This window comes from Rhipicephalus sanguineus, chromosome 8 (genome assembly GCF_013339695.2).
Source record: "Rhipicephalus sanguineus isolate Rsan-2018 chromosome 8, BIME_Rsan_1.4, whole genome shotgun sequence".
NCBI classification, from domain to species: Eukaryota; Metazoa; Arthropoda; class Arachnida; order Ixodida; family Ixodidae; genus Rhipicephalus; species Rhipicephalus sanguineus.
This window is the reverse complement of record NC_051183.1, coordinates 133,270,508-133,297,773: the sequence shown is the minus strand read 5'-3', so window position 1 is coordinate 133,297,773 and position 27,266 is coordinate 133,270,508.

Below are 27,266 nucleotides of genomic sequence, written 5' to 3'. Positions count from 1 at the left end.
TTTACAAAATTGCCAGCTTCCAGGCGCCGCCATGCGACTGTCTCCCTATTGTTCAGGCTTTTATCCGGTGGTGGCACCACTCTGCGAAGTAGCGGATAATTTTCAACGATTTCGGTGTAACTTTAAAGACGCTCGTCCATGTTCTGGCAGTCGGGCGGCTCCACAGTCACCCGGAAGTAGAGAGCTCGGGCTAACTTGTGGGCCGCCTCGTTGCCAGGAACGGACGTGTGTGCTGGGGTCCAAATTAGGCTGATTTTTCTGTTCAGCCGTCTACCGGACAGAACCCTTGCCGCTTCGGGCAAGATCCGACCTTTTCCAAAATTCCAGATGGCCGTTTTGCTATCGCTAATTATAAAATGAGCTTCCGTTCCAACGCAAGCGAGCGCTATTGCAAGTTCTTCAGCCGTCTCCGTGTTGCGGCTTCTAATGGTGGCGGCCGATACGGGGGCACCTTGGCCGTCGACCACCGAGGCGACCGCCGCGCCCGACTTGTCACTTGCCGCGTCCACGTACGCAACCAACTTGTGGTCCATTGGTCCAAAGCCTTTGATTAGAGTTTGCGCTCTCTTTTCCCTCCTCTCTGCGTGGAATATGGGATGCATGTTTCGAGGGAGGGGGGAAATAATTAGATTTTCTCGGCAGTCTTTCGGGACGTTTGATTTGCCTCGTGGTCCCCTATCGGTTTGCAGGCCTACCATATCGAGGATCGCTCTGCCTGTGGTCGTTCGGCTTAGGCGATCGAGCTGTGAAATTTTAACAGCCTCCGCTATTTCGTCCCAAGTATTGTGCACCCCCATAGAGAGAACCTTCTCTGTGGAGGTGCTGATTGGTAAGCCTAAGGCCCTTTTTATGCACCGTCGAATGAGCGAGTCGAGTTTCCTCTTCTCCTCAGACCTGATGCCCAAGAAAGGCGTGGCATAGCTCACACGACTTAATACGTATGCTTGGGTTAGTTTGAGCAAGCTTCTTTCCTTCAGGCCACGACCTTTCAGCGTAACCCTTCTAAATAATCCAAGGGCTTGCGTGGCAAATCCCTCCAGTTTTTTTATTATCCCATCATTATGTCCATTCTCTTGAATGAATAGTCCTAAGATTCTGCGTCCCGACGGATCACGAAGACTGACGAGCCAGCGAAGAGAGTGATAGTCGGTGATGATCGTAAACTCTCTCCCGTAAAGGTACGACCGCAACCGCTGCACAGCGAAAATAACAGCGAGGCATTCCTTTTCAGCTACCGTGTAGTTACGCTCGGGTTTGCTTAAAGACCGACTTGCGTAGGCGATGACATGTTCCTTGTTGTCTAAGCGCTGAACAAGAACAGCACCAAGACTTACACCACTCGCGTCTGTGTGGAGCTCCGTTGGTGTGAGGGATTGAAGTGTCGGAGTATCGGCTGCGACGTCAGCAGAAACTTCAGTTGTCGAAAGGAAGCAGAACACTCGGGCGTCCACTCGAATGGGGCATTCTTGTGCAGGAGGCTTGTCAAGGGATAAGCGACATCAGCAAAGCGAGGAATGAATCGCCTAAAGTAGGAGCATAACCCCAAGAAGCTGCGAAGTTCTTTCACAGACTGAGGTGGCTCAAATGTTTCAACAGCCTCCGTTTTTGCAGGGTCGGGCCTAACGCCGCATTTATCCACAAGATGTCCCACCACCAAAGCTTGGCGTTCACCGAAATGGCACATTTTGGAGTTAAGCACAAGACAAGCCTTCTTTATGCAGCTGAGGACAGTGTCGAGACGCGCGTTGTGCTCATCAAAGGTACGACCAAAGATGATACCATCGACGAGATAGCACATGCACATCTCCCATTTTAAACCTCGCAGAATAGTGTCCATGAAGCGTTCGAAGGTGGCAGGGGCATTACACAAGCCGAATGGCATAACGTTGAATTCAAAAAGTCCGTCGGGAGTCACGAACGCTGTTTTTTCTTTGCCTTCGTTATGCATCGGGATTTGCCAATAACCGGATCTCAGGTCGACAGAAGAAAAGTAAGAAGCCGAATGAAGGCAGTCCAACTCATCGTCTATACGCGGAAGCGGGTAGACATCTTTCTTAGTAATGCTGTTCAGCCGCCGATAGTCTACACAATATCGCCAACTGCCATCTTTCTTTTTGACGAGAATAACCGGTGCAGCCCAAGGGCTCGCGGACTCCTGAATAACTCCCTTCCGCAGCATTTCTTCAACTTGCTCACCAATTATCTTGCGTTCATCGGGTGCCACGCGATACGGCTTCTGTCGCATAGGGTGCGCTGACCCTGTGTTTACACAATGGCGGACTCGAGACGTCGAAATTGGGGGCGTCTTACAGTTTTGCGAGAAGTCGAACACTTCTGCATGCTTGGATAAAACATCCAGTAAAGTGTGGCGCTCGCTCGCGCTGAGTGACTTGTCCACCATCTTAATAGCTTCGAGTCCGAAGGGCAGGAATGGAGGGACTCGTCTGCAGCAGCTTCGAGTACAGCCATGAAAGTCGGTGTTTCTTCCTTGAATAGCGCGACCTTCATGCCAGAAGGTAGAAGTATGGGCTGGGCCGTGTAATTCATCGTTCATAATCCTGAACGTCCTTCAACTACTGATACTATGCAATGCGGCACCAAAGCATTCTTCTTTATACAGGCTGAGTGAAGGGGTTCCGTTGCGGCATCAAATGTTGCAGGAGCGGTGCCAGAGCAAATGACCGGGATGCGGACGCTACATTGTGCGGGCACGTTACATCCTCAGCTACACAAAAAGCACTCTCTTGGCGGCGTGGCGAGCTCTCCATGAGTCCGGTCATAACTTCGTCGAGTACCGACAACTCCCCACTTCGACAGTCAACAGTTGCACCACACTCCCGCATGAAATCTATGCCTAAAATAATATCGTGCGTAAATCTAGGAATAACGGCGAATTTAGTACTGAATATTTTGCCACACAAACATACATCAGCAGTGCAAACACCAACCGGGCACAACGTGTCACCACTAACGCTAGAAAACGTTGATGTATTGTTCCAGTGAAACATAACTTTTTGTCCAAGTAAAGCTTTGAATCTAAGGCTCATCACCGAAATCGTTGCTCCAGTGTCCACAAGAGCCATAGTAGGCACACCATCCACACACACGTGAACTTTGTTTTTCAGCATGAAGGCTATCAGAGGTATATCGTTTGGCAGCGCACAGTATCCGGCGACCCTACCCCCATCGGCCGCACTGCCTAGTTTTCGGGATGTGCTGATGGGAGGCGACGCCGTGGAGACGGAGATCGCGGAGCACGTGGGGCAGGCGGAGGCGTTAAGCTGCGGTCAGAGGCTGGTGACGGGTTCGGGAAGTTACCCTGACGGAATCGACCACTGGCAGGTGGACGTGTTGGCCATGAAATGGTGAACTGTCGATAATTTGCCTGGTAGGATGCTGGTGGGGGCTCCTCTCGGTATAGTCGGCGACGGTCGCAAAACCTGGATATGTGACCTGGGAGGCCGCAGCTGTATTAAACACGGGGATGAGGCCGAAATGCGCGATGCTGCTGAATCCCCTCAGTTCGGTCAGCAAGCACTGGATATCCGTCCTGATCGTCGTTGTCTCTGTACACCCTCGTCGCTGCATAGATAGGGTGGAACCGCGGCGTAACAATATGCTAATTAAACATATGCCAATAAGTTCTATACAAGTGTTAGTATTGACAATTGCTGAATAGTTTTGGGCGTGTGAGCTATTGCATTCCATTCTCATAGTGTACACACCTGTGCAGCTGATGTTTATGACGTGAAACATCATTTCAACCATCTTTTGCTGAATGTTATATTTCCTAATTTTTTAAATTGCTCACTTGCACTTGTGCATCGAGGTGGAACTGCGGTTTCGAGCTAAAATAGCAGAACTTGAAAGCAAGCTGAATGTGGTTGCGCAAGTTGACTGGTGTGGAGAAGTTGACTTCTGTTGGGAACAGGAGTGCAATGCTTGCTCTTGCGCCAAAAGTTGTGATGTTATTTCACAAGGTATCAAAAGGACTGCTTTCTGTCATTCTGAATCATCTCTTGAATATTGTAAGCAAGAGAACTGTCATTTGGGTACAGTGCGTTTCTCGCTGCTTTCTGTGTTTTCAGGGATAGCCGTGAAGTGAAAGAAAAGTGACACATCTGACTTCAAAATGTTGCTTAGATCCATGCGTTGAAGAGGCCATTGGCAGCTGATATTGCATTTCAGACATTCTTCACTTCTATGGTCACGGGTAATGTATTTTCTTGGTCTGTTTTTCTCGCCTGTTTATAAACTTCACAACATTTTATTAAGTTATGAATTTTACAAGCGCACTTTTATTTAATTTGTGAATTTTATTGCGCGATTCTGTTTTAGAAACATGCAATGTGCATTATTTTTCCTTCATTGATCAGTGCTAGCATAGTAATGTATGTACTTGAGCCTGTGCAGGAATAGATCTAGTTATGCAAATGCAATTATCTAGCATCTTATGTAAGCTTTTTAACACGAAAGTGTTTTAAGGGGGCGTCCACCAAGACTTCAGTGACGTATTTCCGTCACGGAAATGACGTCGAAAAAATATACGTGATCAGATGGCAAAGAAAAAAAGTTCCGTCATTGGGCATCGAACCCACGACCGCTCGGTCCGGAACAACAGATGCCGGGTCGCTATCCACTGCGCCATGGTCACAGACTCTCGAAGCTTTACAAACGCGCCTTTAATATCTACCACTCTTCCGGTTGGCAGGGTGGTGTTGCCCTCTGGTAGCGGTAAAGTAAAGTAATTCGTCATTACTGTGGCCTCCGCGATTCGCACCTGCCAGGCGTTACGCGTCCGTCCCATTCGGCGCGTTTTCAATAGAAGACAAAGTGGCCCTTTTTTGCACCCACTCGTGATGTAGAAGGAAAAAAAGGAAAAAAAAAAACACCGGGCACACCTTACATCAGATGCCTCCATGTGCAAGGAGACGCAGGGGGTCACTTCACGCGCTGCAGTTTAACAGAAAAAGAAACATGCAAGAGCATCTGATTCTCTATTGCAAAAGCACAAGGACCTGATGACTGCGAAAGTTGTTAGTTCACGCTGGCCCTGTGCATGTCTGTGTGTTCTTTTCGAGCGTCCTTCCTTGTGCTTCAGCGGCGCGCTGCAAGTATCGAGCTGCTTCTCGTTATTCGTTTGACATTCCATTTCTTGCTGTCGCATGCATAGATTCGCCCTTGCTGCGAAACAGTGACTTTTTTTCAATCAAGAAACTCGCTAGCAGACGCTGCCTCCTTCGGCGTTGTCATTCGCGGGCGAGGGCGCGTTCTCGTTGCTTGCGAGCTGGTTGTTCAGCATTCTTTGCAGGAACAGCCTTTCCATAGTCAACGCGAGCCGTTCGCCCTATATCGCCACACGGCGAGCGCTGAGGTGGTGGCACCCTCTCTTGCGCACAAGCAAAAAGAGCAGACGACGATGCATGCCGCTATAGCAGACGACGGTGCACGCCGACACGCCGATACCCTAAGGTGCTTCGTCCCTAAAAAGCCGATGATAATATTTGAAAACAATTTCGGTCACTGCTGTGAGATATGGTGCATCATTGCACCACATTGTCGCAAACGACGTTGTGATAACACACGAAACCTTGAAGCACGCCGCGTAGTGGAAACTGCCTAACTGCTTTGCATAAGATTGATTCCCACAATGCGTGTGATGTGCCACACTTTTATTCTGCAAAGCCTCTATTAGTCACTTCGATCACCTCAACCCGTAACCGTACGCTGTAAGAAACTCGCGTGGCTAAAACTTAAAAAAAAGGCTACATGCCGCGCACTATGGTACGGTTAACAGACACCGCTGAAACACCTATGAGGAATCCGCGTGGCTTTGGATTGCTGTGCTGGTGAAAACAGACTAAACTTTGCCCGAAACCCGTCAGCTGGGGCCACGATGTAGGGTAGATACCAGCAGATCCCTAAAAGATTACACAACACTTTACCTTGACTTGAGGATGTTGAAGGAATCGCCGTTCCTCGACAGGAGTGTTTACAGCACGCCACACAAGAACTGCGGCAGTGCTTGAGAAGTGCTGCATCATTTCTTTTGTTCTATCGGTGGAGCGAAGGACGAGATTCGAGTCGACGAAGATATCTCAGTACACAGCATATTCTTTCCAGGTCCACACAGAGCACGGAATGACATCAGGAGTGCTTCACGCTGCCCTAAAACATATGGATGATTTAAATGTCATCCGTTGAAAAAGTGGCGCAGCATTCAAGCGAAATGTAGAAGGTATGCAGACTGTCTCGCCTCCATGGCAACTGCCAGTCAGTACGTCAGTTTATCGCGCACAGAACCGGCATGGATCTTTTTGTTTTGTCAGCGGGAGGGGCACCGTTGTCTCGCACTATACTCCCTTTATTACATCAGGTACAACACTATGGAAGCTAGCGAGACTTGCTGCATTAGATGCGCTCACATCAAGGAAAAACGCTATGACTGAAAAAACGCCACCCGTAATGTGATTTTTCTTTTCGTGTTCAGATTGTCTGATAAATGAAGGTGCTTTGTGCCTGCGAAATAGACAAACCCCGTGTCTTCTGTGGTTGTCAATAGGTTGTTCTAGGTCGCTTCGCATGTCATTGTTTCTCGTATTGTGGCCTCCGCGACTGCTTCCGGCTGCGCGGAGCCGGAGACAATTGCAGAGACCACGTTTACAACGGCGAAATCCAAGCTAGAGACGCGTGGACTTAGGCATTTTGATGACCGAACTTCTTCGATAGCTTCCACAGCATTTTACCTGAAGAATGGAACGGGGTATATACCTACTTTTTCGTGGACGCGCTTCAAAGGAGCGCCAGAAGGATGCGACTTCAGTAGCTTCTAAAACTGCGGTCGTTCGGTGACGTCACACGAAATCGTGCGCTAACGACGAAGGTCAAACAGCTCGGTGCGCTAATGACCGCATACGCGAGCATTCGAACAAGGCTCAAAAACAAGCTACAGATAGTCAATTACCTCTTCTTTGTAACAATCGTGGTTGCCAGCCATCTTTCAAAGATACGAATTGTCTGTCCAAATACCATGACGAACGTTCGTTTCATTTCAGAAGTTTATCACATCCGCAATAGCGGCGAGGCATTTGTAAGCCTCAATTCGATTTCCCTCCTTCCCAAGGGACTAGAATGCATGTCCCCATTGATAGCTTTATTGCCTCTGCGCAGGCTGAGTATTCAATTTTCTGTTGTTTCAATGCGATAGTGGTGAAGTATGTATACGCTGACTGAAGGAATAAACACATTTGGCTGTTAACTATAAAGGTAATGTCGCTGGCTGTACGTTGAACTGGAATACGTGAGTAAAATATGACGACGAGGTCAAGGCAAGTGGCATTCGCAGACCGTCGATGTTGCAACTAGTAGATACGAAGCAGCTAATTTGCGAGTAATTTGTTCACTGGGTGTTTTAAGGCTGTACTTTTAATTTCTCTCACCTCATTTATAGTTTTCTGTCTCAAATACCTTCAAGCTCATGAAAAGCGCAAACAGCATGTGGATGGCAAGAATTCGTCGAAGAATTGGACAACGCGAATATTCGTATAAGAACAGCGCTTTTTGAACGATGCAGGAGAGGTTCTTTCGCAACACAGCGGCAGGGATTGTGGCCGCGACTGCATATTTCGTCAGCCTAATAATAATAATAATAATAATAATAATAATAATAATAATAATAATAATAATAATAATAATAATAATAATAATAATAATAATAATAATAATAATAATAATAATAATAATAATAATAATAATAATAATAATAATCAATCAAACGTTTATTTAATGTGCCCAGGAACAACCGTAAGGTCTTTGTACTGGCGCACGAAAAAAACAACAAAAAAAACAAAGGAAACATTCATAATAAAATATCAGGGATAAAAAAACGTTATAAAATTGCACATATACAACTATGCGCAGGCAGAAAAAAATATCAACAGTGTACGAGGCTATGTAAGTACAGTGCAAAGCTCGGAGCAGAACAACGACTGGGAGCAGTGAAAAACATGGAGCTCCAAAAAGTAAGCATTGTAAAGACGTTGTATCCTGCCAATGGTCGAATGTTCACAGAGGCAGGCGGTTACATGAAAAGGTCTATTCTCTATGGTCAGCTTACGTGGAATTCAGAAATTAAGACAGTTGAGCAGTACAGGGCAGGATATGATACCATGCACAAGCTTGTAAAGAAATAACAGATCAGCGCGATTTCGTCGGCAGCAAAGTGATAACAATGATAATAATCCAGCAGCGTTAGAACGAGATCCAGAGTCATTTCTAGCGAAACGATGGTTGTAAATGCTTAGGGATTTTTTCTGGACTCGCTCAATGGCGTTGCTGCTGGAATTAGGAATGCCATTCCAGATGACAGATGCATACTCTAGTTAAGGAAGACATAGCGCGGTGTACAATTTTCGGAAGGGCACAGGAGAACGGAATTCTCTAGACATTCTCCAACACAGCCTAGGGTGCGAAGACCCCGCAAAGCAACACGCTTAGCGTGAGCAGAAAAGTGTAAGGTGCTATCAAAAAAAAAAAACACCCAGATCATTGATCTCACATACCTTACACAACGACACAGAATTGACAGAATATAAAAATGGCACACTAGATGTTTTTTGAGTGAAACTCATTACCTTGGTTTTTGAAATATTTAGGGAGAGGTTATTGCTCCTGCACCATTCAGAAAAAGAACACAAATCAGATTGCAGCAAGCGACAATCGATAACTGAATGAATTTCATTAAATATCTTTATGTCATCGGCATACAAAAGGAAAGAAGAATTCCGAATGGCAGAAGAAACATCATTAACATAAATTAAAAAGAGGAGTGGGCCCAGTACCGACCCTTGAGGAACCCCACTAGTAGCTTTATACAAAGAGGACGTTTGGCCATTAACGACAACGTAAAATAATCTATCAAGAAGATAGCTATGGAGGAGATTCACAACTGAAGAATCAACATCAAAGTGTGCAAGTTTATCCACAAGCAGCGAATGGCTGACAACGTCAAAAGCTTTGCTAAGGTCACAGTAAATAGCGTCAACCTGTCCTCTCTGCGAAATAGGCGTGGAGATTTGCATCATCAAACTGGCAAGATTAGTGACAGTTGAGCGGCCAGCGAGAAACCCATGCTGATTTACAATCAATGAATTTTTTACATCAAAAGGCAATATTTTGTGAAGAGCAAGCTCAAAGATTTTGGATGCGGCACAAAGAAGGGAAATAGGGCGGTAGTTCGAGACGTCACTTTTACAGCCAGACTTAAACACTGGGAAAACACGAGCAGTTTTCCACATGCTAGGAAACGTTGAAGCATGCAGACACTTATTAAATATGGTAGTCAATACTGGTACAAGTATACTGCCATAGGCTTTTAGTATGGCAGAGGGGATGCCATCTGGGCCAGCTGAAAAGGATGGTTTCAAGCGCTTAATGCATTCTGAAATGGAATCTTCATCTAGCGACACAGCATCAGCTGTGCCAACTGCCTTAACCTGTCGACCGTTACTAGCTACAGAGGCTGGTGACTTATAGACAGATGAAAAATGCATGGCAAAACAGTCAGCAACGGCTTGAACTTCTACTTCATTTGGGTCCAGTATCCTGAAGGACTCGCCTCTTTTGCTCGACATTTTGCGCACATACTTCCAAAACTCAGCCGGCCTGTCAGACGCGCTTTTTTCTAAAAATGAAATATATAGACTGTGATCCCGTTTATAAAGGCGTTTACAAAGAGTACGAAAACGACAGAATTCTTCCTTCAAATGAGTTGATGCAGAACGTTTATACTTCCTGTGTGCACGATCTTTATGTTTCAGTGCACTTATAAGTTCTGATGAGAACCACCCTACTGAAAAAAACCTATATGGCTTCATACAGGATCCGTATGGTTTTATACAGGACTTACAGGACTAAATATAGGAATTGTATAGGACCGTGTGGGGGTATATAGGATCCAAACAGGATCCAAATGGGACCTAAACAGGACCCATATGGCGGTATATAGGACGCAAGTAGGACCTACAGAGGACCCATATGGCGGTATATAGGACTCAAATAGGACCTCCAGAGGACCCATATGGCGGTTATAGGATACAAATAGGGCCGGCCAGGACCTATATGGCGGCATATAGGATCAACACAGGAGTTGTTTTCTTTCATCCGCTCTCATTCAAAATCTCTCACAATCTCTTCCTGATCAATAGTTCGCCTTTTTATCTTTATAAGTGGCAGGACAGCACCTAATTCTCAATGTTATCTTTCAAATTCTCTTTCATCTCGATCTAGCTCTCGAACCAGCTGGCTTTTTTTTATCTTGACAAGTGGCAGTGCAGCACATAATCATCCGCTTTCATCTACACCTCTTACAATATCTTTTTGCACGCGCACCCCTTACAAAAATGCACTTTGCGTGTCAAATGACCCCGAACCGAGGCCTTTTTGACTCAATAGCTGGTCAATTAAACGGCAGCTTCTAATGAGTGCCCTCAATAAACATTGAATTGACATTAGGTTTGAAATATTCAGTTGACTCTCACTCATTTTATTTTTAATTGACATACATTAAGAAAGTTTTAATTGACCCACGGTCACTACACATTTAATTGACCTAGTATTGAGCGCTCTCAATGAGGGATGTTGACACCTACATTAGCTTCTGGGGTAGAATTCACACAACTTATTGTGTGTGTGTGTGTGTGTGTGCGCGCGTGCGTGCGTGCGTGTGTGTGTGTGTGTGTGTGTGTGTGTGTGTGTGTGTGTGTGTGTGTGTGTGTGTGTGCGTGTGCGTGTGTGCGCGCGCGCGCGCGTGTGTGTGTGTCATATGGCCAGCACCACTTTTGGCTGCAGTTTTCTCTTACGCATATTTTTCCGTTTTTCTGTAAGACACGTTCGTTAATAAGGGTCCTGAATTAGGCATAAACCAAACTTGAGGATACAGTTACAGCACTCAGTGGAGCAGCATTGTATTACATAAAACTGCATGCAAGCATATGCTTTCAGGCGCTGACTGTGCGGCGCACGTGTTTCTGAACTGTGCAGACGGATCGTGTCGCGGTCAAGTGCGACACGTGCATTTGCTTCAATGATGCGCTAAAATGCTGCCTTCCAAAATTAGCAAAAATACCCTTGATTCAATGTTTATCGGAATGTGTATTCAATGCTTTGACAGGCAGTGTCTTTATTATTATTATTTTATTACTATTTATTCATGAGAAGTACAATAAAAATGGGGATAAAACACGTCGTGGTAGCCGGCGTAGGCGAGAAGAATGCGGATTCGACGAACGCGTCTTTCAACGGTCGTGCATTTTTAAGCTGCTCTCCCCCGTGGGGGGAAAAGGCGCGCCCTATTGTTCCGAAACTCGCCTGTCTGGTAAGTCGCGGGCGGTAGTCTTTGCACGTGGCGAGACCATGAGGGGCGAAGAATTCTGAGAACGCACGTCGCCAACTTTCGCTGCGCAGGTGCAAGGAGGCCCGTCTACTGTTGCGATCAAGAAAATAACGCGACAAAAGATCAATTTGTATTTTATATAGGGTGCTAATATTGCGCCATGAAAACTTGATAGTTCACAAATAAGCTTCGCAGAATTTATTGGCAGTTACACCAGTGTAAATTTCTGACGGTCACTTTAGTTCTTGTTGTGTATCCCTCCGCGCCGCACTTTCTTCTTCAGAATTGCTCACCACCAGCGTCACGAGTGCGGACGTGTTCGTCACTTGCGATCTCTCTTGCTCTGATTTCGTGGACATCGAGTACCGCGATGTGCACAGGCTATCAGCGAAAGAGGGAAGAACATATTTCGCTCATGTGCTGCAATTGTGGCCGTACATGGAAGTTTGTTTCGGCGGAACGGTTGTTCACCAGACCCAGCATCGCAACTTTGCTGCGGAAAAATGGACACCTCAGCCTACATGCAAGACTCCATCGCAGCTTCCCTTCTGCAAAGCTGCAGAGACAGATACCGTCACCATGATGTGCCATCAACATTTTCTGTATTTTCTGGATCTCCAAACAACGCGCCTGTGTTGATTACCTTTGAAGGTAAGTTTATCATTTTCACTGCCTTCGTACGTTCTACTCGCAAGTCATGAAAACTGAAAAAAAGTATTGTGCGTTGGATGTTGTATCAGTATGCAACTACGTAACTATTGTGATTTACATTATTAAACCGTCCTCTTCTAGCCATTTTATTTTTTATGACAAGATTTTCTCCCTTTTATTTGTATTTCTTACAGGCAGGCCTTGCCCTGGTTATTCGGAAACAGGCGCTACGCCAACTAAATGATGGCATTCGTCCCTATTGGAGTTTTCGTAAAAATAAATATAGATGTTAACAGATCTGTGTTTTCCATTTTGACTTGAACACTTTACAGAACACCGAAGGTCCGCTGCAGCTTACACAATGAAGAAATCACAGCATCTGCATCACTGTGCATGTGCGTGTATGGTGCCGTTTTATTGCGGAGATGCTTAAAGATTTAAATAAATAATCAGTTACCAAATATTCTTGCCTGATCGTTTTTCTTCAAGTACATATTGTAAGCGCAACAGTGAATTCTTACATTCTTATAATTAGACTGCTGCGAGATATCATTACAGCTTGAATTGCTGTATATATTTGCTTTTAATACACGCTTCATAAACTGGCATGCCTTTATCAATATGTTCCTTTGCTGCACGTCATTTGTGACCCAAATTGCTGATTCGGCCCATGTTACCCATATCACCTGTAACACCCATATAATCAACCTACCTGTATCACCTATACGACATATATCACCTATACAACCTATATCACCTATAAACCTGTATCACCTATAAACCTGTATCACCTATAAAGCCGTATCCCCTATACGACCTGTATCCAATAACATCATATGTATGGGTCCTGTATATATAGGAATTTTTCAGTAGGGCAGGAGGGATACTTACAATGATGAGGTGTATACTGGGGAATGAATGAATGAATGAATGAATAATAATAATAATAATAATAATAATAATAATAATAATAATAATAATAATAATAATAATAATAATAATAATAATAATAATAATAATAATAATAATAATAAATTTATTTTAGCACCTACCGGAAGAAACGCAACACTCGTGATGCTATGGGGTGCTAGCAAAAAGCCTTTCATGACTTCACAAATGCCAGCGCTCCGTTTAGAAAGCAATACAACCCAAAAAGCAGTGGACAACGAATAAGTAGCAATATGAAAAAGACATGGCTGATCCCTCCGTCATAGGAATCGGTATAACACGAAAGTGAAACGTGTCTACACAGAAGTAGCGCTTATTCTCTAATGATATATGAGCGCTTGTACAATGTCTATTCGTGTTTGGCAGCTATTGCACCGATTGGCGTGGATGCACCCATGCTGACGCCTAGTTTGTAGAGGTTTTAGCTTGAGCCGCAAACACGTGCGTCCCGCTGGCCTCTCTCTCGCTCCACCAAGGCACGACATTCGCCCGTCGAAATCGTGTCATTCTACAACTCGTATTGCAGCAGCTTTGTTAGTCGGTGCTTTCGCAGTCGAAGTAGTGGCGGCGGAGAAATCCCGTTGGTGCATGTGGAAGCTGCACTACTCCGATGAGCCGGCGCACGCTCACACGAAGCGAAAGGCAAAGAACGTAACAGGGTCTAGGCTGCCTCGGCGACGCCAGCGCGGCCATGCAGTGTCCCTCGATGGTATCGAGACGCTTTAACCATGACCTCAGATATCGCACGCAATCTCGGAGTAAGCGCTAGTAAGTGTCGATCGTGTCGCATTACTTGTTTTCAGCTCTCACTGACGGCGGCACCGGCCCGCGCCGCCCCGCCTACCTACACCGCCAACGGAGAGAACCGTGCGAGCGAGAATGAGTGAAAGATAAGGCGCGTTCGTGCTGTGTGCAGCATCTGTGAGGTAGCTTATTTGGTTTAGCATCGGGCGCTTACCGTCGCGCCCGCAACGTCGTGGGTTCGATTCCCAGCGGCGGATCTTTTCCTTGGTTTTCTTTCTTTCTCACCCGTTGGCGTCCATTTTATGAACGTCATATCCGGTAACGGAAGTACTTGGTGGACCCCGGCATAAAACACTTTCGTGTTAAAAGCCTAGAAACATAGCGACGGCTTTAGGTAGAACTCAAAGCACATTTAGATGACAGGACTAAAATGGTGAGGGCAGTATTGCACTTGTAGATTATAGCATCAGTAGTTATAGCAGGCTCTTAAATTGCTTGGTTGAACACATTAACGGAGGAGATAACAGCTTTTGGCATTAAGTACATCAGCATATGGCGGCCATAGTTTGTACGAGTGTAGGAAACGTAGTGACTATGACTGCTTCGTGTGGTGTATGTTTTTGCATGTTGAGTAATTGTAGCGAATTTTTCTAGAAAAGGATCGTTAGTGTTGCGATAAGCAGGGTACCGCTTCTATAAAGTGAGTTGAACAGGTTCGGCAGTGATGTAATGTAAGGTCACCAAATACAGGTTTTGTATCAGCGTCATATCGTTCACTGGAGATGATTCTTACTGCTTTTATTGCGATAGCAATTGTATGGACAGTCTCACCGGGTTTTTGCCGTCGCCGTTGCCGTCATGTCCCACCCGTATGAAATCCAAATTGATAAGATCCACCCGCGCATATGTTCTACCACGGGTAAAAGCGCGCGAGTGGGGGCAACGAACGGCGCCGAAGCAGAGATCAAACGAGCCGGTCCATTTCCGTCGCTCGGAGGGTGCATGCGATAACATCACCCCGCTCGCGAGGCCTGCCGTCGAAGTAGACAGGAAACGTCCCGCCCGTCGTTAACGAGCATGAAAGACGCATGCACCATCCGTCGCTCGGAGGGTGCATTCGCTCGAAGGGGGGGGGGGGTGTCGCGCGAGCAGTAACTTCACACTTTGAATCCAAGGGCGCGGTCGCTATCTCGACAGCCATCACAGCGAGCGGCTCGTACAGTCTTCTACGTGCTGCGCTCTCAACGCGAAGTGGCTATGCAGAGAGCATCTGTCCCTGGAGCGGCCGTATTCTCTTACACCATCGTTTTGTAGTCACGCGAGATAGGATACAAAACAGTTAGCTTCCAGCCTCACTTCATTTAACACTACAATATTTTGCTATAGTATTCATTGACTCGCCCTTGCGGTGAAACTGACTTTTTTTTTCTCAATGCGAATGAATTTTCGACATGTTTGTGCCAGTCGTTGCGCCCCGTATGCATATGTTATTGTGGTTGAGAAAAGGGAATTGCATAAATGTGATTTCAAGTGCTTCTGTAGGAGTAACGTCGGCGTGCAAGAATACCCAGTATTCTAGAAATTTTGAGTGGACAAGCTGAATGTGTGCGTTCATTTGCATAATTTTTTGAAAATATCGCCCAAAGTTTTATTACTGCTATCAATTTTCTGATTGAAATACCAGTGTGCTGGACAATATTTGAATTAGCTTGCTTATGTCTAGGACGGAAAAGAACTGCTTTTGTCTTTAAAACCTTTAAAGTGAAGGCATTATTTTGACTCCAAGTATTCAATACATGAAGTAAGTAACTCATTCACTTTTGTTATAAGCATGAGTGGACTGTGATGGGACAAAAATAAGCTTATGTCATCCGAACAAATAACAAAAGATGAAATAATAATAGGAATATTGCCGTTTATTTATTCAAATAAAGCAGTACAGCACATGATTGTTCAGATGACGTCTATATTACCAAGGTCATTTGTGTATACGCTGAAAAGGAGTGGGCCAGGAATGCTTCCCTGCGGAACGCCGTGCAGCATGAATAAAGCATGAATGAGACTTGTTAATGTGCACGCTTTGCTGGCAGTACTGAAGGTGCGACCTGAAGACACAGAGAAAACAACCTCTGAAACCATAATATTGAATTTTTTTAGAGTGTGATGTCATTTATTCAGTCGAATGCCTTTGAATAGTCGATGAAAAAGTGCATACAGTTCGAGGTCAAAAGCATCAATGATTATTTTTTTTGCATTAGTAAGGCGCTCTTTATCTAACGGTTCTTTTATTTGCAAGCCCGATCTGACAGGTAGTCACGAAATGATGCTTGCTTAAGAATGAACTCATTGGTATGTGTATTACTTTTCTGGCATTGGAAAATACCGGGAGTATTGAAATTGGCCTGTAGTTAGACATGCTAGACATTTTTCACATAAAACGGTTACATAAAACATAGAAAGAAGCACGTTGGGCACTACATAGTAATTAGGAAGGTAAATATTTTTATCAAACCCTTACGCACTATAGCGCGATAATAAATTTCACATTTGTTGCAATGTACAGACAGACACAACGCCTTCGCCGAATGCCTGTAACGCCGCTCAAGAAAACGAGGGCCTTCTCAAAAACGTGGGAGGCCAAGCGCGCCTCAGAGGACCTGGACCAACAACGACGTCTCGTCGCCAGGGCCAAAGAGGCAGCGAAGGCCAGAGGGCTCCTGGAATGAGGAGACCTCCCACCTAGGGTAGACGCGGGACTAGCACCGCGACACCGTTTCGTGCAATAAACGTTTATTCCTCCTCCTCCTTCCGCACCTTCGACACAAATAAATAAAACCCGGCCTGTACTCACCTTTTAAGGTGCCACTGCTTAAACAGAATATCAGTATAAGCCGTTTCAGCTTTCTTGAAAGTGCCTACTAAATAAGTCGATTGACTGAAGAAAATACTGCTATCGATAAGGATCTGCCAAGGAACGACTAGGGTGGAGAACGATTCAATGGTAATCGCTTAAAGTAGAACAAAGCACCGCCCAAACACTACGTACGTATGGCTAACTAGCGAAGCTGAAACGTGCAGCCCCTGTGTTTATCAAGAGCTTAGATCCATGGAAGCATCTTCTGTCGCCGCTTTTAATTTCTCTATAACAACATTTAAGAGATGTGTGCTTCAATCTCTGCGTTTGGTGACGTTAGATTGAAGAGTCTTATGAATAGCTAAAAAAATTGTTGGTAGTGATTCAGTCTGCGGCAGTCGTCATTCCTACCTACCAATGCTGAAAATACCTGAAGTGAAACTACTGCGAGCCGGAGATCATTCGAGGTAGCATAGGCTAACATTGCTTCTTCAATATAGATTCTGCGCATTCACGGACTCACGGACCACCACATTATCTCACCTCGTACCCACATACAGCTTCACTCTAAAAATAATCGATCATCCCTACTGCGTTTGTGTAAACAGAAAAGCGATCCCATTTGTGAAAACCTGACGAGTCTGCGGATGTTAGCCTATCCTTGAGAAGTCCATGAAATTTTAACTACGAAAGATATTTCCTACGCTAAACTGAACCCTGGCAAAATACCGGGAGTATTGAAATTGGCCTGTAGTTAGACATGTTAGACATTTTTCACCACATTTAGTAGCTTTGGCGAATTGAAGTTGCAGACGAAACTGGGCGCATGAAAAGTGCCAATTAATAATGCGATTTAAAACATGAGCTATGGTAGTAACGTATTTATGTGCCCGAATATGCAGACTACCTACATCAGTATAGGTAGTATTTCTCAGAGATATGATTTTTGCCACATCGTTAGCGCCTCGATGAAAAGCTGCGTTTTCTGGTATGGAGAGTCGAAGAAGAATACGTTCACGTTGGAAGCTCTTGTGCGCGTTCGCCTGTGTGGCACAGCGTTGCCTGACTGACATGCGAGTTATAATTTTGGTTCAAGTAAACTATGTCATTCTACTACGAATTTTGTCCTCAACAACGGCGAAGATGTCTACGTAGAGGTGACCTCATCTGCAATTACTGGGAGTATAAATGACGTCGACTAAGGCGGCAGTCGGCGTGTTCAAGTTGAAACTATTTATTTGGCCGAACATGTGGCCGGGAAACGGAAAGTCAAACCGCAGCAATACACAACGTGTACTTATAGCAGCGGACAGAGTGTCGGCCGTCGATAAAACTGTTCTGCGGTAAGGCACGTCGGCATTTATACATTCGACATTGAACATTTCAGCTTTATCGCTGGTGCTAGCGTTAGTTCCAGAATAGACTCAGCTGAATCCAGAATAGACTCAACAGATGATCCTAAAATAATCTGGAACGTTCCCAGACATTCTTGCACGGCATGCGCAAGGCAGTTGTAACAAGTGTATGGGGGCGGTTACATAAAACATAGAAAGAAGCACGTTGGGCACTACATAGTAATTAGGAAGGTAAATATTTTTATCAAACCCTTACGCACTATAGCGCGATAATAAATTTCACATTTGTTGCAATATACAGACAGACACAACGCCTTCGCCGAATGCCTGTAACGCCGCTCAAGAAAACGAGGGCCTTCTAAAAAACGTGGGAGGCCAAGCGCGCCTCAGAGGACCTGAACCAACAACGACGTCTCGTCGCCAGGGCCAAAGAGGCAGCGAAGGCCAGAGGGCTCCTGGAATGAGGAGACCTCCCACCTAGGGTAGACGCGGGACTAGCACCGCGACAACGTTTCGTGCAATAAACGTTTATTCCTCCTCCTCCTTCCGCACCTTCGACACAAATAAATAAAACCCGGCCTGTACTCACCTTTTAAGGTGCCACTGCTTAAACAGAATATCAGTATAAGCCGTTTCAGCTTTCTTGACAGTGCCTACTAAATAAGTCGATTGACTGAAGAAAATACTGCTATCGATAAGTATCTGCCAAGGAACGACTAGGGTGGAGAACGATTCAATGGTAATCGCTTAAAGTAGAACAAAGCACCGCCCAAACACTACGTACGTATGGCTAACCAGCGAAGCTGAAACGTGCAGCCCCTGTGTTTATCAAGAGCTTAGATCCATGGAAGCATCTTCTGTCGCCGCTTTTAATTTCTCTATAACAACATTTAAGAGATGTGTGCTTCAATCTCTGCGTTTGGTGACGTTAGATTGAAGAGTCTTATGAATAGCTAAAAAAATTGTTGGTAGTGATTCAGTCTGCGGCAGTCGTCATTCCTACCTACCAATGCTGAAAATACCTGAAGTGAAACTACTGCGAGCCGGAGATCATTCGAGGTAGCATAGGCTAACATTGCTTCTTCAATATAGATTCTGCGCATTCACGGACTCACGGACCACCACATTATCTCACCTCGTACCCACATACAGCTTCACTCTAAAAATAATCGATCATCCCTACTGCGTTTGTGTAAACAGAAAAGCGATCCCATTTGTGAAAACCTGACGAGTCTGCGGATGTTAGCCTATCCTTGAGAAGTCCATGAAATTTTAACTACGAAAGAAATTTCCTACGCTAAACTGAACCCTGGCAATCGCGACCTTTAGAGCGAGCGCTTACTGCGTCGAGGCTCAATAGAGCTCGCCTTGTCAACGTAGGTCTAGAAAATGCAAGGTCGGTAGGACTGACCTTCCATTGATTATGTCGACGTGGCTACGAGTGGCTATGCCTATGTTTCAATAGCGGGCTGACTCAGATTCTGCCTAATAGACACGTTCACGTAAGGTGCAGAAGCAGCAGTGGACCACATTTTAACCGCAGAGCTCTTTAAACTTGCCAAACCACCGATTCACATTTGAAAAAATTATCACCATCATGCGGGCGCGCGATCTCTGTCATCTTCTTCACTCCCCGAACATGTGCGCCGAGTGCACGTGCTACCGCCACCTCGATTTGTCCAGCGCAGCATGCAATAACGCCAATGGGCTAGAGAACTAGTACCGAGAAAGAAAGAGAGAGAGAAAAAGAAAGTAACGTCCTCCACAGCCACGTCCTCCACAGCCGGTTACGTCCTCCTCCAGCCGGTTACGTCCAGCTTCACGTCCTCCACAACCGGTTAAAGGCGGTCCAGACGGAGTTAGCTGCGCTGAACGCCGAGTTGGAAACCTTCCTGACAGAAGAGCAGGTGGCAGAAGACTACGATTCCGTCATGGAATATGAAGACGCTGCTACCAGCGCTTTGGCCCTGCTCGAACACCACATGAACAGGCTCAAGGTCTCATCACCGGCTTCGACGGCGCATCCGCCTGCAATCACTACTGGGGAGGACCCACCAGCGACCTCAGAGAGGGAACCGACGTGACCTCAACGTGAGTTTGGTGCACGATTACCCAAGTTAAACTGCCGTAAAAGCGCAAAAGTTCTAACTCGATGGCATCCGTTTTGGGACATGTTCCGGCACTCCGTGCACGATAACCCGAGCTTGTCCAACACGGATCGGTTCCACTATCTTGTGTCGTTACTCGACGGAGCCGCTGTTCAAGCCGTCGCCGGAATTCAGATCACAGATTCATCTTACCGCGACGCACTTGAAATATTAAAACAAAGATTTGGGAACGCGAAGCCAATCGAGCACAAGCACCTGGAGAGGCTACGCACACTAAAACCCGTCAGGTCGTCGAGCGACGTATCAGCCTTGCGGAAGCTGTACGACGAAGTACAAGTAAACCAGAGAGGACTCGCTAACCTTGGAGTTAGCGCTATGTCATACGCAGCCATGCTGAGCGAGGTAATGCTGAAAGTTATCCCTGCTGACATAGTAGTTGACTACTATAAACGGGAGAGCCTGGAGTCGGGTACAGTTTCGACTGCCGCCAACTGTCCAGAGTCTTCGGAAGAAGAGGTGGAGCATTTGCTGGAGTTTCTTCGCATAGAAGTGGAATGCCGAGAGAGAAGCGCACAAATCACGGCTCCACAGTTGATGGAGAATCGTACCCACGATAGCCAGAGCTCCCGGAAGATAGCGCCACCTCCGTCGGCCGCGGTGCTTTATAACAAGACAATCATTCATTTCACCCCTTGCGTCTTCTGCCGCGCAACTGAACACAGTACCGAAGAGTGCGCTAGCCGCCTGAGCATAGCAGAGAAACGCAGTTTGCTCTCCGCGCAAGGTCGTTGCTTCAAGTGTACAGTGAAAGGACATCTAGTGCGAGATTGCCGCCGCAGTGTGCAGTGCAAATTATGTAAACGTCGGCATGCATCGGCAATGTGTACCTCAAGAGTTACTGAAAGTACTGTTACAGAAACCAAAAGTACTTCGGATGCTGCTATGCATGTAGCTATGAACAATACGAATCCTGGACTTCGCCCCGACAATTTCCCTAACCTTTTCCTATAGTTCTCCTGGGCAGTTTTCCATCGTTTGTATCGTGCTTTTCCAAAATGAAAAATTTTTTTTTGGGGGGGGGGGTTGAATTCCCCCCCCCCAACCCCACCTCTGGGTTCGCCCCTGGTGGGGTTGTTAAAGCAGTTCATTTAGATCTATGCTGGTGGCGTAACGGGTAACGCATTTCTGACATTTCTGTTTTTATTCTAACAAAGCTCTGACGTTCAAGGCAGTTAGTCGTGAACTTTAACAGATTATACGAGGCTTAATAGTTCATGATTTCTGCGCGAGGACACACATAACGTTTAATGTTGTAGCTGAACGTGATTCGTCGCAGGGAGGGTTTTGGAAAAGCACGATACAAGCGATGGAAAACTGCCCAGGAGAACTTTAGGAAAATGTTAGGGAAATTGTCGGGGCGGTGGATGTTGGAAATTGCATGCGGCGCGGACAGAAAGACGAAGAGGAGTAGTGGGGCAGAGGCAAAAGGAGTTTTGGACAGTCCTTGCGTACGCCATGTTGGGACGGTATCGTGCAGTGCGCTAATACAGGCTGCAAAGGATATTTCCCACACCGTCAATGTCAAATTCTAACATAGCTGACAAACACCGGTAGACATTGTACACGCTCATATATGAATGTACAGGCGCGAGGAAAAGTATACGGACCTAGGGATCACGTGGCAGAATGCAACGACAAGCCATCTGCCGGCGCGCCGCGAGCTGTCGAGAGCACCACTGAAGCAGCTGTGCGCATGCATGTCCCGTCATATCAGGCGGCCTCTCATGTCGCCTTGTCTGACGTGGTTATGGCGCCCGTAGAAAAAAAAAAAAAAAAAAACGTCAAGCGGGTGTGCGCGTGTTTGCTCGATCGCATCCATGATTTTGTTTTACGTAGCGGCTGCGGCGGGGCCGGCTTTAGAGCCTGGCGTGCGTCGCCTTTTACAACGGTTATGTAGCCTAATTCAGCATAGCAACCATAGTAAATCCTAATAAAGCCAAGCATAAATAAGCTTTCTGGTTACGCCACACAGCTTCACCAGAAAACTGCGCCCAGCTTGCCTTTGCCGCGTTAAGCTTACATGAGCCTAGTTAAGCCAAGCTAAGTATAGCCAAATCTAAATAAGCCCATTTAGGCATTGTGTCACCCAGTGAAGACAAGCATAAGTAAGTTTACTTACGTGATCTAATTTGGCCTAGCCTAGTTGCCGATGGCATGCTAAGCCAAGTTATGCTTTGGAGAGCTCAGTTGAGTCCCGGTAAATATAACCAAATTTAATTAGGCTTAGTTGAGCATAGTATCACCTAATTAGGCCGAGCACTATTACGTCTAAATAAGGGAAACCTGATTGAGGCCAGATAATTCACGTCGAATTCCCCAGGAGCCCAGAGAAGCCAAACTCAGAAAGATGCTAATAAGTTCTGACTGAGCGAAGCCTTATTAAGTTCAATGAAGCATAACTAGGACTAATTAGGGCTAATCTTAATTAGGCGTAATAAACTAGTGTGAGTTGGAAAAAAAACTTACTGGAGATATTTATCTTTCATGTGGCACAACTGTGCTAATTTTCCTAATTAAGCTAAATTAATGGAGCCATGGTAATTATAAACAGATATGATTAAGCATAAATGATACGGTATCGTCTAACTAATGCAATCATACCTAAATATAATTATTTCAAACCTAAGTAATTCAAGTCGAATTCCGAATGAAGCTAGTGAATACTAGCTCACAAAGATAAAAATTACCACTGGCCTACTCGAGCCTAAATAAGCACATTGAAGTCTATTTTTCGCTCGTTATACTTATTTGAGCTTAACTAGGCTCGACTACATCCTCGATAATATGTATCGTAGAATTAAATAGTATTAGTGAAAATTACACAGCGGTAATTAATATAAGTGGCAAATGTGAGCCCATCACGGGGCAAATGCAAAACAACTTTAGGTGCACAGCTTTCGCAGGGGTGAAGGGACATGATAATAAGTCGACTGAGAAGAAAAGGCAGCTTCCCACAAGTGGTGCCAAGCCGGAAGGAAGTGCGGAGCTGGGCAGCCTGCTCTGTTTTTTTTTAGTTTCTTCTTCCTATCGTCTTTTTCTTTCTTTGTGTTATCATTCTATCTTTTTCTCTCTCAATTCTATTTATTTGTTTCTCGCACTGTATTTCTGTCTTTGTTTGCCTTCGTATTGCTTCCCTTGCCTTCTCTCTCTATTTCTTGCTTGCTTTTTCTTTCTATCTTTATTTTCTCTCCCTCTATTTCTTTATCATCCTTCCTTGACTCTCTTCATTTCGTTCTTCCTTTCTGCTCCTACGTTTGTTTCTATATTTCTCCATTGCTCATTCTCTTTGTTCTAGCCTTTACTTGCTCCCTTCCTCCTTTTCCTCGTCATCACCTTTAAATTTCTCCTCCTCACCCTCACTTCTCTTTCTCACTTTCTTCTTTGTTTGCCACCCTTACTCTCACTCTCTCTCTTTCTTGTTCTTTTTTGCTTTCTTTTTCGTTCCTACTCTTCCTTATCTCTTTCGCTTTCTCGCTTTCTTCCTCTTTATTTCTATCGTTTACTCTTTCAATTCCTTCCACTCTTTCTTTCGTTTTTTCTCTTTCTGTATTTTTCTTACTTTCTCTTTATTTCACTCTTTCTTGTTGTTTATACGCTATGCTTTACTCTCTTCCCTCCTCCTTCCTCTCATCTCTCCTCCTCACTCTCACTTTCCTTTCCCATTTTCTTGCTATACTAAACTGTGCAAGGCAATGCTATGCTCAGCTAGCGTGCCTGGATAGCCGAAAGGTTACGATGATCCCCATTCGAATCTTGGGACGGCGGGTTTAAATCCGGCCTCGCTAAACTTTTTCATCGCAAAGATGGTTGTCTCTAATTCTATATTTATTTCTTTTTCTCTCTCGCTCTCTCGTTCTTTAGTTTTATTGTAACTTGCACCGCAGAAATCGCCGCACGTGTTCTAGAAGCAACGCAGAAGATGAAGACGACGACGATGGAAAAGAGGACGAAGAGAGCCCGTGCCGGATCATGATGATTATCATTCCTGTTTCCGACGCGGAAGTTACAGCGAGCCGAAACAGCTCAGCCGCTAAAACAAGATGGCCTTCTGCTTCGAGTCGTCCTAGGCGAATTCATAACGCACCCTGTGAGGTTTAATAAAAGGAGCAGTTTCGCCGCAAGGACGCATGAATACCTGCGATTACAACAAATTGGAATTTTATACGAAGAAAAGGTAGCAGACACCTTCAGTATCCTATTTGACATAACTCTAGAGAACGCTGACGTAAGTAAAGGCAGCCGCCGCAGCGAGGGAAACCATATTAGTGCTGTCTATCGCCTCAATCTGGACTGAGAGGTGAGAACATAGCATGTACAAAGGTATGAGCCGTCTGCTGATCCCTGTAAAGATAGGAAGCGCACCACCGCTTCCGGTCGTTTAAAGTACGCAGTTCATGGCGGAGCAACGTAACTTCCCTCCCCCCGCTGTGGCGGCCCTCACGGGCCTTTCGTTCGAATGAAGATGGATGGATGAAAGAACTTTATTGAGGTCCAATAGGTCGTGCTAGTTTCCTAGCCCGAAGCGGGGCGCTCCCACGTTGGGACCGAAAGACCTAGCCTTTCGGCAGCTTCGCGGGCCCGTTGGACTGCCCATAATTGTCCCTCTAATGTCGGACTGCGCAGAGCTGCGTCCCACCGCTCTTCAGTGTTTTCCTTGTCGCTGCGTAACGCGGAGCAACGCCAGCGCATATGAGTGAGATCTATTGTTTCGTGGCATGTTTGGCATGTTGTAGGAGTAGAGAACTCCGGATAAATCTTGGTAATTAACAGCGGGTTCGGATAGGTTCTTGTTTGTAAGAGCCTTAGCGTAATGGCCTGTGCTCTATTTAGTTTACTGTGCGGAGAGGGGAAGACCCTACGTCCTAGGTAAAAGTGCTTTGTTAGCTCGTTGTAAGAGAGGAGGTGATCTCTGCATTCTGAAACCTCAGCATCTTCTTGCCTTGTGGCTGCACGGTTGGCAAGTCCTCATGCAGCATTGTGCGCACATTCGTTGAGGTTCGCGGGAGCACCGTTGATTTCTCCCATCTGAGCAGGAAACCAGATGGTCGTGTGTGGTTTGATTACCTTTCCCTTGAGAATTGCCAGAGCCTGTCTGGAAATTACTCCTTTGGCAAATGCTCGGACGGCTGCCCTAGAATCGCTGTGGATCCTCGATCTATTTGGGTCTAAAAGCGCCAGTGCGATGGCTACTTGCTCAGCAATTTCTGATTCGGTGGTGTAGGTGGAAGCCGAGTTGACCAGTTCACCTTCGCCGTTCACAAGTACTACTGTGAAGGCTCGTTTATTGGACATGAAAGCCGCGTCGACAAACGAGCATTCTTCAGCCTCATTTCTAGCGTTTTTTAGCAGGGTTTTGGCTCTGGCTTGCCTTCTGCTCACATTATGAACGGGGTGAACATTCCTTGGAACAGGCAGAACTGTTATATCCTCCCTCAAATCGTTGGGAATTTCTTTATGGTTGTTTTCTATTGCTGTTATTGGTATACCAATCCGTGTGAGGATGTGCCGTCCTGATCGCGTGGTGGAGAGTCTAATGAACTGGGCTCTTTCTTGTGCCTCTGCTATTTATTCCACTGTATTGTGCATCCCGAGCTAATTGAGCCTGTCAGTTTCGGTATAGACAGGTAGCCCAAGAGCTAACTTCATTACCTTCCTTAACAATACATTTAATTTATCTCTTTTGGATCTCTGCCACTCGTGCATGGCTGCTATGTAGGTGAAGTGACATAGCACAAAGGCGTGAACTAGTCTTACGACGTTGTCTTCTTCAAGCCCTTGTCGGCGGTTAGTCATTCTTTTAATGAGCCTGATTGCGTTGTCCAATTTCTTGGCGATACGTTGTATTGTATGATTATTGGAGCCGTTGGATTCTATCACCAAGCCCAGGACCCGGATAAAATTAACCCTTGGGATGACGCTTCCGCTCTTGGTATAGAGCGTGATCTCGTTCTCCTCTGGAGGAATCCAGCCCCTGGGTTTGCGGCCTCTTGTCTTAGGTCTGTATAACAGGAGTTCCGATTTCTTGGGTGAGCATCGCAGTTTCGTTGGAATGAGGTACTCTTCAGTGAGGTTAACGGCTTCTTGTAATTTTTCTTCTATTTCTCCGTCGCTGCCTCCAGTACACCATATCGTGACGTCGTCCGCGTAAATCGTGTACTCTATGCCTTCGATATCTTCGAGTCTTTTGGCGAGAGCTATCATACAGATATTGAAAAGGGTAGGCGAGATGACCGCTCCTTGGGGTGTACCTCGGTTGCCTAGCTTCACTGTATCTGATCTTAGATCCCCAGCCTTGAGCGTTGCCGTCCTTCCACTGAGAAAAGCCTGAACATATTGATAAAAGTGACTACCCAAACCGAGGTTTGAAATGGTCTGGAGTATAAAGGTATGATGGATATTATCGAAGGCTTTCTACATATCTAGTCCCAGTATTGCTCTCGTGTGCCTTGTCCTGTGGCTGATTATTTGGTTCTTGAGTTGGAGCTGCGATAGTCGGCTGCCTTTGTACGCTTCCGCTGGCGTATACAACATATGCCGCGCGGGGCGATGTTATCGCACATGGAAATAATACAATCTAAAGGTGATAGTGACGGCAAAATAGCGCCTGGAGTATCCATATTATTGCTACCGGGAAAATAGTTCTCCCTTTGCCCGGTCTCACTGTCTTTCTGTATGTACGCTTAGCCTCATGTGCTAGCACATCCTTATGCTTTTACAGCGAAAGCTCTTATGAAATCACAACTGCTCATTTTAGCGCTCTAGTTGTCCGCCACCGCCGTCGCCGCCGTCCCTAGTCTCCGTTAAAGTCACTAGAACGGGAAAGGTACCGCATTGCTTTTCTCTTCACCGACGTGCGCTCTCGGCGGCTTCGCCTTATAAATGGTCCAGCTCGCTGGCCTCGCTATAGTGTCTCCCGGCCGCTGACGCATGGCGCTTCCGACCGCGATTGTTTTTATAGCCCGAGAAAAGCGTACAGTAACTTTGCAACACCTCGTATAGTTTTGACGATTAATCGCAAGTCTGTGAAAACATCGAATAATGCCTGGGTGCGCGCTTTTGGCTGCAGCAACCGTCGGGAATCAAGAAAAGCGCTCTTTGCTATTCTAACCGGCAAATAAGTGCAAAGCTTTTTAGCGAACTTCTGCGACATTAAC